General features: G+C 38.4%; 1 pseudogene; it reads left to right on the top strand.

Annotated features, from left to right (window-relative positions):
- The first annotated feature begins 6091 nt into the window (after positions 1-6091).
- Positions 6092-8972, top strand: LOC131159999 (probable CCR4-associated factor 1 homolog 7; annotated as a pseudogene).
- Positions 8973-11054: the final 2082 nt, after the last annotated feature.

Below are 11054 nucleotides of genomic sequence, written 5' to 3'. Positions count from 1 at the left end.
CTAGGAAATTAGGAGTTTCTTGGGGCTGGCTGGTTATTACCGCTGTTTTGTTGAGGGACTCTCAGCGTTATCAGGGCCTTTGACATGGCTGACTAGGAAGAATGTCAGGTTTGAATGGGATGACAGCTATGAGCAGAGCTTCCAGGAACTAGAGCAAAGGCTTGTCACGGCACCGATGTTGATCATCGCATCAGGGGATAAAGGTTATGTTATCTACAGTGATGCATCCTTGAAAGGGCTTGGCTGTGTATTGATGCAGCATGGTAGGGTTGTAACTTATGTTTCCAGGCAGTTGAAAGAATATGAAAAGAACTACCCTACCCATGATATAGAATTGGCTATAGTGGTACACATGTTAAAGATTTAGAGGTATTACTTGTATGGCAAGTGATGCGAGATATTTTTCGATCACAAAATTTTAAAGTACTTTTTCACTTAGAAGGAACTGAATATGAAGATTGTTGGAGCTCATTAAAGATTATGATTGCATTATCTTACCACCCAGGTAAGGAAAATGTGGTAGCAAATGCTTTGAGCAAGAAATTAGTGGGACCAGCATCAATAGCTATGGAGGTTCAACATCCGATCCATATGGATCTGGAGAGACTCGGTGTAGAGTAGGTAGAGAGTGATCCCCAGGAATTTATTGCCACTCTAGTAGTGCAGCCTAATCTACAGGAAAGGATTAAGATAGCTCAGAAAGATAATGCAGAATTAGTAGAGCTGATGGCTAAGGTGCAAGATGGACAGGGAGAGGAATTCGGTATTTCTGAGGATGGGGCTTTGATGTTTTGCCTGCAGATGCTGAAATCAGAAGGATGATTTTAGAGGAGGCTCACAGGTCCTTGTACACAGTTCATCCGGGTAGTACTAAAATGTACAAGGATTTGCGAGAGTCTTATTGGTGGAGCGGCATAAAGAGGGAAATTTTTGAGTTTGTACAGCAGTGTCTGATGTGCCAGTAGGTAAAAGTTGAGCACCAGATGCCGACGGGCCAATTGCAGCCGCTTTACATTCCAGAGTGGGAGTGGGATCATGTATCTATGGATTTTGTGACGGGTTTGCCACCGGCACCGCATGGTCAGGATGCTGTTTAGGTGGTCATTGATAGATTAACGAAGACCACTCACTTCATTCCTATTAAGGTCAACTACTCTATGGACAGACTAGTAGAATTATATATTTAGGAGATTGTACGATCACATGGAGTGCCAGTGTCTATTGTATCAGACCGATACCCATGATTCAAGTCACGATTTTGGAGGAGCTTTCAGGAGGCTCTGGGGTCTCAGTTATCTTTTAGCACAACGTTTCATCCTCAGATGGTTGGCCAGACTAAGAGGGTGATATAGATATTAGAGGATATGTTGCGGGCGTGCGTGCTTGATTTTGGGTTAGTTGGACCTAGTATATGCCGCTGGTAGAGTTTGCATACAATAACAACTATCAAGCTAGCATTGACATGACACCTTATGAGGCGCTCTATGGTAGGAGATTTTGATCTCCTCTTTACTAGGATGAGGTTGGTGAAAGGTGAGTTTTGGGACCAGAAATTATGTAGCAGGCGTAGGATAAGGTTCGGCTCATTAGAGACAGGATCAGTGCAGCTCAGAGTCGAAAGAAAAGCTACGACGATACGAGCCATCGGAAGTTGGAAACCATGTATTTTTTAAGATAGCGCCATTAAAGGGAGTTATGAGGTTTGGGAGGATGGGTAAGTTGAGCCCTAGGTTCATTGGTCCTTTCAAGATTCTTGAAAAAGTAAGGCCAGTTGCCTATCGGCTAGCTTTACCACCAACATTATTTAGAATTCACGACGTATTTCATATTTCCATATTAAGGAAATACATCCCAGATTCCTCCCATATCATCAGTTATGTCAAGTTAGAACTCAGTGATACTTTGGCTTACGAGGAAACTCCAGTGCAAATTCTGGACAGGAAGGAACTAGAATTGCGCAGTAGGATGATTCCTCTAGTAAAAGTCTTATGGAGGAATCACGTAGTGAAAGAAGCTTTTTGACAGCTCAAGAAAGAGATACAACAGAAATACCCGCATTTGTTCAACGGGGAATAACAATAATTAGGAAGAGATACAAGTAGATAAGTAATGTTTCTTTTATGCAGGTTAGTATATGTAATAATTTTCAGTTGTAGGTAAAATTTTGGTTTTGGGAGAATTTTATTTTATGTCTTCGTAATCTCCTAGAACCCTGAATGTAACTACGGTATTCCTCCCCCATAAGTGAGGGTAAGTAATAAAATAAGTATCCTATTTTCTTTAAGGGATGGTGAATCGCTCAAATAGAAAATTTCGAGAACGAAATTTTTATAAGGGGAGAATGTAGAGACCCAAAGAATTATGGTATTTAAATAATAAAAAAGGGAGAAAAGGAATTTGTAAAGGGCGGCTCACAGCAAGTCCTCGTCGACGAAGTGGCTTATTGGGATCGTCGACGGGGACAAGTGTCTCGTCGACGAGGAATTATCGAGAGGGCAATTTCAGGGCTTGAAATTTATCGATGAAGGTTATGAGTTTGTTGACGAACTCCCTTCTTGACCTCATCGACGAAGGCCAGTGTATAAGTATGTCAAAATCTGATTTCAACACAGAAATTTCACATGCAGCTCTCTCTCTCTCTCTCTCTCTAGATTTTTGTCCCCTCTACCTTCTCTCTAACTTTCTAGCTCGAATTTTCGCCAATTCGACGATCTGAAGCCGCCACGCTACTCCTGGGAAGATTATCTTCATATCTGTTGGAGTAGATCGTTGGTTAGGCTAACTTAGGAACCATCTCAAAATTTGGTTAAGTTAGCTAATTTCAGTATTATTGGGTATTTAAGGTTTCTGGACTGAGTAGAAAATGTTAGGAAAGGAAATGTTGAAGTTTTGTTGGGAAAAATGTTAATTTCAGGGTGTTGTGTTGGGAACAATACAGGTGAAGAATTGAGTATTTTGTAAGCTTCTTAGTAAGCCAGGTAAGGGGATAAACTAAGTCAGGATTTTCCAAAAAATTATTTATTTATTTTACAACATTAAATTCTAGGAAAATATGTATATTATACGATTATGTTTGGGAAATACTGTTATGTACAGGAACATTATTTAAATGTGTTTATCCAAAAAATACGATTTTGGAACGGATTTTACATTCAGAGGATTACCCTTATTCTGTGTGGCATGAGTTTAATTTCCATAAAATTGTGTATATCATAATAGAATGTTTGTCCCAGATCAAGCATGATATGTAAAGTTTTCGTGGCAATTATAAAATAGTACAAGAATCATGATTTTGCATATTAAACAGTACAAAAAAATTATGTTAAGAATATTACGTTATGCCGGTGTAGATGCCGTGATTCATGTTATGTTATGTCGGCATAGATGCCAAGATTCATGTTGGCGCTGATGCCATAATCAAGTATGATCAAACAGAATTTATGAAATATGTACATGACAATTATTATTATGAAATATGAAACAGCTATGTTTAGTATGTGGAACTTATTACATGATATTAAAACTTGGATGGAATGATTTAGTACAGTTTCAGGAGCATGGTACCGTAACTATATGTTTAGAATTATGATAGTGCTACCACACGACCATTAGTGTGGGAGATGGCAGTCGATGTGGCATTAGTGTAGAGTGGAGTAGTCCCCCTGGCAATCCTGGGACCAAGTAGGGGTGGGCCCATCGTACTTACAGACTTATATTTGATCTAGCATGGTCGGCCATCCATTGCAGGTCTCGCCTTCGGGCTGTACAACCTAGTCATATGGGGGTAAGACATGACATCAGCCAGCTATCTATCCTGGGTATATTTCAGTATTGTACAGTTATAAGATGATTTTCATGTTAGTAATTTAGTACGTTATATTATGTTATGAAGAATCATGTTTTATTCAGATATGATATCGGTAGTTTTTACCAGTTACGATGTATGTACTGATATTATGTATAACACGAAAACACTCATGTTGCCATACATTGATATTTATTTATTTCCTTTACTGAGAGGTGTCTCACCTCAGCTATATAAACATTTCAAGAAATCCAGGTAGAGGAGTGGATTGAGCTCCGCGGCAATAGAGACCGGTGAGGCTACCCTGTTTAAAGGGTGAGTTGTTGATCTAGGGTCAAGTTTATTTTGGGTTATGACCCTAGAGTACATTTGGTCTTTTTTGTGGATGACTGTAAATATAACAGGTTTTGTTTAACTCTAGTATTGTGATTGGTTGGATGTTATGTATGTGATTACGTTTCCTGCTGCCTAGGTATCTGAGTTGTATTTTGGGTATAACCTTGGTACCCATGGGTCTAGGTTGATTATGTTCGGTTTTATAGGATATTTAAAAAAATATATATTTGGTAAATTAGGCAGGTCGTTACAAGTAGTCTGAGCCAGAGATAAGTTAGGGCGTGGAATATCACCGTCCTTGGTAGCCATTGTAAAGAAAAGGAATAGGTTGCAAAATTATCAACGCAACAAAGCAAAGCAAGTCATGGGAAGAGTGGTCAGAAAAATGCCAAAGAGTCGCAAAAAAAAAAAAAAAAAATGCCGAGAAAATCATCGGAAAGGTTCTCGGAAGATGCTGGAGTCTCCAGAAAGTTTTCTAAAGTCACCGGGAGGCACTCGGAAAGTCGATGGAAGTCGTCAAAAAAGGGCCCCGAAAAGTCACCGGAAAAGTCGACCGAGTCACTGGGAAAATAGTAGACTGAGTTTTCTGATGTACAAGATCCACTAAAAGTGGCAAGTATAGAGCATATGACTCAACCTACTACTAATAAAGCTTTCTGATGTACAAGCTCCACATATGTTGTGAGCGTAGAGCATATAGATCAATTGAGAACCCGGAAACAAGGAACCCAACCTTGCTCTAAAACCAAGAAGAAAGTAAAAGAGAGAGAACTATACAAGGGGAAGTGAATATCACAAGGTGTACTTTGCTTACAACTTTGAGATGTATATATATATATATAGCTATACAAGAGAATAAGGTTATCCCAACATTTCGATGTGGGACTAAAAACTATACACTATGTTTTATATATATATATATATCTTTTATTTCATGTCCCTTTTTATCATTTTCAAGATTTATATTTGAATTTGATGTATTTAATAAATAAGTCTTGTTGTTGCTAAGAATCGTATGACTTTTGTTAAATGCCCTCTGACCACGACCATGATCACTTGAAAGAAATCAAACAAGAATGACTTGAAGGACTCAAGTGTATTCCGAGGAATTACTCCAATGAATAAGTTAGGGAATTGGAGGTTTATATTGTAATAGTAAGTGAAAAGTGAGTGAGAATGAGATGCTTACCTCTTCCTGGGATCCCCTTTTTATAGTGATGGAGGCACAACCTCCTTCAACTTTGTATTTACTATTAGGTAATATCATATATATATATATATATATACTGTAATATTTTAGTTAAGGGACACTTTAGTCTTTGTATCATTATTAGGGTTAGATTTATTTATTAGGTCAATTGTATTCAATATATATATATAGCATTAAAGGAAAAGGCATCTTATGTGACTTTTGTGTGGCAACTCTCTCTCTCTCTCTCTCTTTATATTGGATCTTTAATTCTAACATGGTCTCAGAGCATTCTAAACCCTAAGTTTTGTAATCAACCTCCAGCACTGCGTCGTCGCCTACATGGTCAATGTCATCGCTTGAATGACCTAAGTTTTGCAATCCCTCTCATCTCTTTTTGGTCTCCGCACAGTCGCACCGAGAACGGCGAAGGATATTGTTATTCAAATCAGTTAAGTGCATCCAATATATGGCTTCCGACTCAAATTCCTCATTCTCTGCATCGGCGTCGTCTCTAAAATCGGGTTCTTAGAACCTTAGTTCATTGTTCTTATGTTGGGCAATCACCGCGGCTCTGTCATAGACGACCGCCACTGAAACCGAGTTCTCGGAACCCCAGTTCGCCATTCTCAGAGTCGCACTATCGCACCATCGCCCTTCCCCTCTTCCTTCTATGCAACCGTCTTTCTATTTCTTGATTGGGTCTCTGCAAAAACCCATATTTTGTTATTAACAAAGGCTCGTTTGTTGACACCCAAAATTCCCAAGATACCTAGAACTCGCAAGAGCTTCTCAGGAATTCCCAGAAGGCTACAGAAACTTAGATTTTTGTTTTTAGCTTTTTGAGTTGTAGGGTTTTTAGAGTTTTGGAAGAACTGGGTCGTGCTTGTTTAATGATTTTTGGTTGGTTCATCTTAGGTTTGGTTCAGATTCAGTTCTTGTTTTACTGGTTTTGTAGGTATTTTTTTGTGCAACGGACAATGTCAACTTTGTCAAAGAGCAGGTTGATTCACATAAGAGAAGTTTGGAATGATAATCTAGAGGAAGAATTAGCATTGATTCGCAATATTGTTGGTGATTTCCCTTACGTAGCTATGGATACAGAGTTTCCAGACATCATTCTTCAGCCAGTAGGGAATTTTAAGAGCAGTACTAATTATGTATTTCATACCATGAAGGCCAATGTTGATCTTTTGAAGTTAATTTAGCTGGCTCTTAGATTTTATGATGAAAAAGGGAACCTTCCTACATGTGGAACTGATAAGTACTGTGTGTGGCAATTCAACTTTCGTGAGTTTAATCCTAATGAAGATGTTTATGCTAATGACTCCATTCAACTTTTGTGCCAGAGCAGCATTGATTTTAAGAAGAAAAGTGAAAAGGGATGTCACTCCCCGAACCCGAAAATGGGACCCAAGGGTGAAAATGTAAACTAACTAGTTCTTGTATCACACAAAACATTCAAGATACAGAACAAAATGAGGGTCCGACCCCGTGGGGTTCCCAGATACCCTATACACATCCAAACACAACAAAATATATGCAGTGGAAATACGGTCATTCTATACACATACCCATACCAGAGTCTACACAAGGACAAAATCAAGGTCCCATCAAATAACGTACAACTGGGTGCCCAAAACATCTCAAAATGGCAACCCACAAAATACAAGTCCTAGCACTTACCCAAGTGCTACCGCAGTACACCGGCCACTATACTCCCTACACCAGGACGCTAGTTCTGGTTACTCGAAGGTCCTGTAAAAATGTACATACAGTAGAGGTGAGACACCTCTCAATAAGGAAGAACACATGTTATATCGGTATGTGGCATTTGAGTATTATCATGATACAACATACACGTAATTAAATGCAGTTCTGGTACTAATTTCACAACAATGCATACACGCACACACACACATGATCAGCAATCCCGGTGTCGTCACACCCATCGGCCAGAAGCTAGCCCCCGACATATGGCATTGGCCCGTAGCCAACCCACGTAACACGGCGCCACTGGCATATGGCTAGTCCCCGACTCCTATGGCATCGTACTGGTGCTAAATTGGTGGATCCACACCCTTCGACCTGATCTGCTGGAATAGGCTCACACATCGGATATAGAGCCGGACCTCTGCCAACCTATGGCCAGCGATTTCATACGCCCTCAGATACAAAGCCGGACACTCTCAGTGCTTGGAATAATTCGGAACTGCGTTCCTACTAGCATTTAAACCAATCACACACACACATGCATACTCATATGACCAAACAAACCACACCCATTTGGTAATCTAAAATCATGGTTTTCCAAATACATACAGTTTAAACAAGTCAAGGCACGTCCATCCTTATAACACAGTATAAATCAACATATACGTTCGGTTTTCAACAAAACCAGGGATGCAACCCGTCGCCCCCTTTTTCCCAAAATTGTAATCATGAAAAACTCATAGTTTTCCCCATTAGATCCCCCCCAAATGAGTAGCCAAAACATACATAAAATCATGAACCACAGTTCTACCAAGTCTGATTTCAAAAATAACCGATATAAACACAATTCCCCTTACCTTTCCCCTGAGAGAGATTCCCAAACTCCAAGGCCCCTAAACAGAAAACCAAGTTCCAAAACCTACAAACAACAGTACAGAAGATACTCACAACACTGTTCTCTACTAAACTACCAGATCAAAATTGAAAACCGAGCCTTACCTCAATTTTACGCCAAAACTAAAAAATCTCCGAAATGGGATTCCGATCCGTAGAACTTGTAGAGAATCCTTCCATAATCCTCGTGGTAACTTCAGATTCACGATTCTAGCGATGAACAACGAAGAAATGTAGAGAGATAGAGAGTAGGGAGGTTTCTATAGAGAGAGAGAGAGAGAGAGAGATAGGATTTAGTTTTCTTAGTTGAGAAGTAATGAAAACTTCTATTTATAGCCCTTTGACCCGACCACTTCTTGTTGACGAATTGCATCATCGTCAACGAGGCTCTATAGTATTCTCGTCGACGAGACCAAGACCTCGTCAACGAGTCTGGGATCTCCAGTTTTTCGAAACCCCTCGACTTCTCCTCGTCGATGAGCCTTCGAACTTCGTTGACGAGAGATATAAGGCCTTCATCGATGAACTTTGGCTTCGTCAACGAAGCCTTTTCAAATACCAAATTTACCCCTCTCTTATTTATTTAAACTCATTTATCACGGTTTGGGTTCTTACAAGGGATGCTCACCGGTTCAGTAAGCTCCTGATGTCATTAAGGATTGTGTTGAGTGATAATGTCCAGTGGGTTACATTTCATAGTGGGTATGATTTTGGGTACTTACTCAATCTTCTTACTTGCAAAAATTATCTGAAACAATAGTGGAGTTTTTCAATTTGATCAACATGTACTTCCCCACACTTTATGATGTTAAGCACCTAATGAGGTTCTGCAACAACCTCCACGATGGGTTGAACACGCTCGCGGAGCTATTGGAAGTGGAGAGGTTTGGTGCTTGCCATCAAGCTGGTTCAGATAGTCTTGTCACATCTTGTGCATTCATGAAGTTGAAAGAAAATTTCTTTGATGGATCAATTGAGAAATATGCTGGTGTGTTGTATGGTTTTGGTGTTGAAAATGGACAAAATACTCATTAAAAAGACAAGAAAACAAAATGACACTCTCTGTAACTCTCTGCAACTCTGACACTCTTTGTAACTTTTTGCAACTCCTGTACTCTTTGCAACTCTTTGCAACTCCGACACTCTTTGCAACTCTACACTCTCTGCAACTCTCTACAACTCTCTGAAACTTCCACACTCTCTGCAACTTCGTTAGTTTCTGCAACTCTGTTGTCGCACTATTTGAAACTCTGACACATCCACAGCCGCACTCTCCTTGCAACTCTGCCACACTCTCTGCAACAAATTTGTTGAAATCACACCCGGTGGCAAATTGTGAATGTTTTGGTCTTCTCACCGACGCTGGAATCACATGCAAATGACTCCCAGCTCCGCACAAAACCACCATCCAGTTTCTACTCGGCAAACTCTCGATGCTTCTTGGTGCGCCATTGTGAGTTTGAGGTGGGATGTTTAATAATATCATATATATTTTAATATTTTAGTTAAGGAGAACTTTAGTCTTTATATCATTATTAGGGTTAGGTTTATTCATTAGTTCAATTGTATTCAATATATATATAAATAGCATAAAGGCAAAGGCATCTTGTGTGCCTCTTGTGCGGCAACTCTCTCTTTCTCTTTGTATTGGATCTTGAATTCTAACATTTACAAGCGTGTTATTATGTTTAGAGGGTTGTAGATAACTTAAGGGCGGTTATGTAGAATAACAATAGTGGTTTTGTAACTATATCGGGAGGTTAACGAAAAACTCAAGTGCGGTTATGTGAGGTTTCAATGGTGGTTTTGTAACCATATCCCCTCATGAGCATGTCTACTAATTTTAGGTGCATCAAGTCTCAAATTTTAATCACTAGAATGCTCATTTAAAAGATAAATAAAAATTTAAAATTATCTTACCATTCCTTATATTTTAAATAAATAAATAGATACACAGACACACACACACACACACACACACAATGTTGTATAATATCTTTTAAGCATTCGAATAATTACTAGGACAATGAGTGTTCTTCTCCATCCTTTTTGACTTAAATACGAAGATTTAAGTTTAATTAGAAAGTTCATAGCCCTAAAACTTGAACCACAAGGCTAATTAGCAAACTTTAAGTTTACTAATGAGCCACTCTTGAGGTTATTAACTTAATTATGCTAATTTTTTAATTAATTTTAAGTCACACGAAAGTCACTTGCTATCGTTGAACCATAATTCCTAATTACATTATAAGGAGAATCATGATTATTATGCATTTTGGGTTTATAAAAGTGATATTTCATTCCGTTTAAAATAGCTAATTAATATGAATTAGCAACTTTTAAGTATGGTCTTTTACTTTTAGCAAAAATTTGGAATTTTTTTTAAAAGGTATTTCCCTACCGCACGTGCCTGTGCACATGCGACTCGGGAAGGTGAAAGTATTGGCGGCCCTCAAGCGCACTAAAGCATCACTTAATTACGAAAGCAGATTTAAAAGTCATAATGAGTAATTGGTATCAAATGATTTTTCATATGCTTTCATATGCTCATGTTTTTAAAATGTATTCTTTATCAATGGTCTATTTATTTTTGGTAAAAGCATGGTGTTGATGAATATATGACCAATGAATTAGTGTAAGCATTTCTATATATTATAATATTTTTTGTGGTAAAATGCACCAAACATTTTTAAATTTATGACGTCAGGCATTTTTATTAAAAGAAATGTCATTAACGTTGCAAAAAATACAATTGATATTTCATCTTTTTTTTTGTTCTTCTCTCACAATCAAGTGACAATTACCCCCATTTTTTTTTTTTAATTTTTCATATTGAAGTTTACTAATTATGTTGTAGTTTAAATAGTCAATCAAATATGTAGAAGGTGGCAAAATGGATTAGTGGGTCGGATTTGGACAGGTCGTAAATGAGTAAGGGTTAAACAGGTTCGAATTGACTCGTTTGCTAACGGTTGACTAACATATAAACTCAAACTCGTCCACGGTTGACTAACATATAAACTCAAACTCGTCCGTTTAATAAACAGGTCATAAACGGGTACCTGTTAAGAATGTGTTGAAAAATATAATTTATTTATTTTAATTTTAAAAAATATT

This window comes from Malania oleifera, chromosome 7 (assembly GCF_029873635.1).
Source record: "Malania oleifera isolate guangnan ecotype guangnan chromosome 7, ASM2987363v1, whole genome shotgun sequence".
In the NCBI taxonomy this organism is placed as follows: Eukaryota; Viridiplantae; Streptophyta; class Magnoliopsida; order Santalales; family Ximeniaceae; genus Malania; species Malania oleifera.
This window is presented reverse-complemented; position numbering and strand designations above follow the sequence as displayed.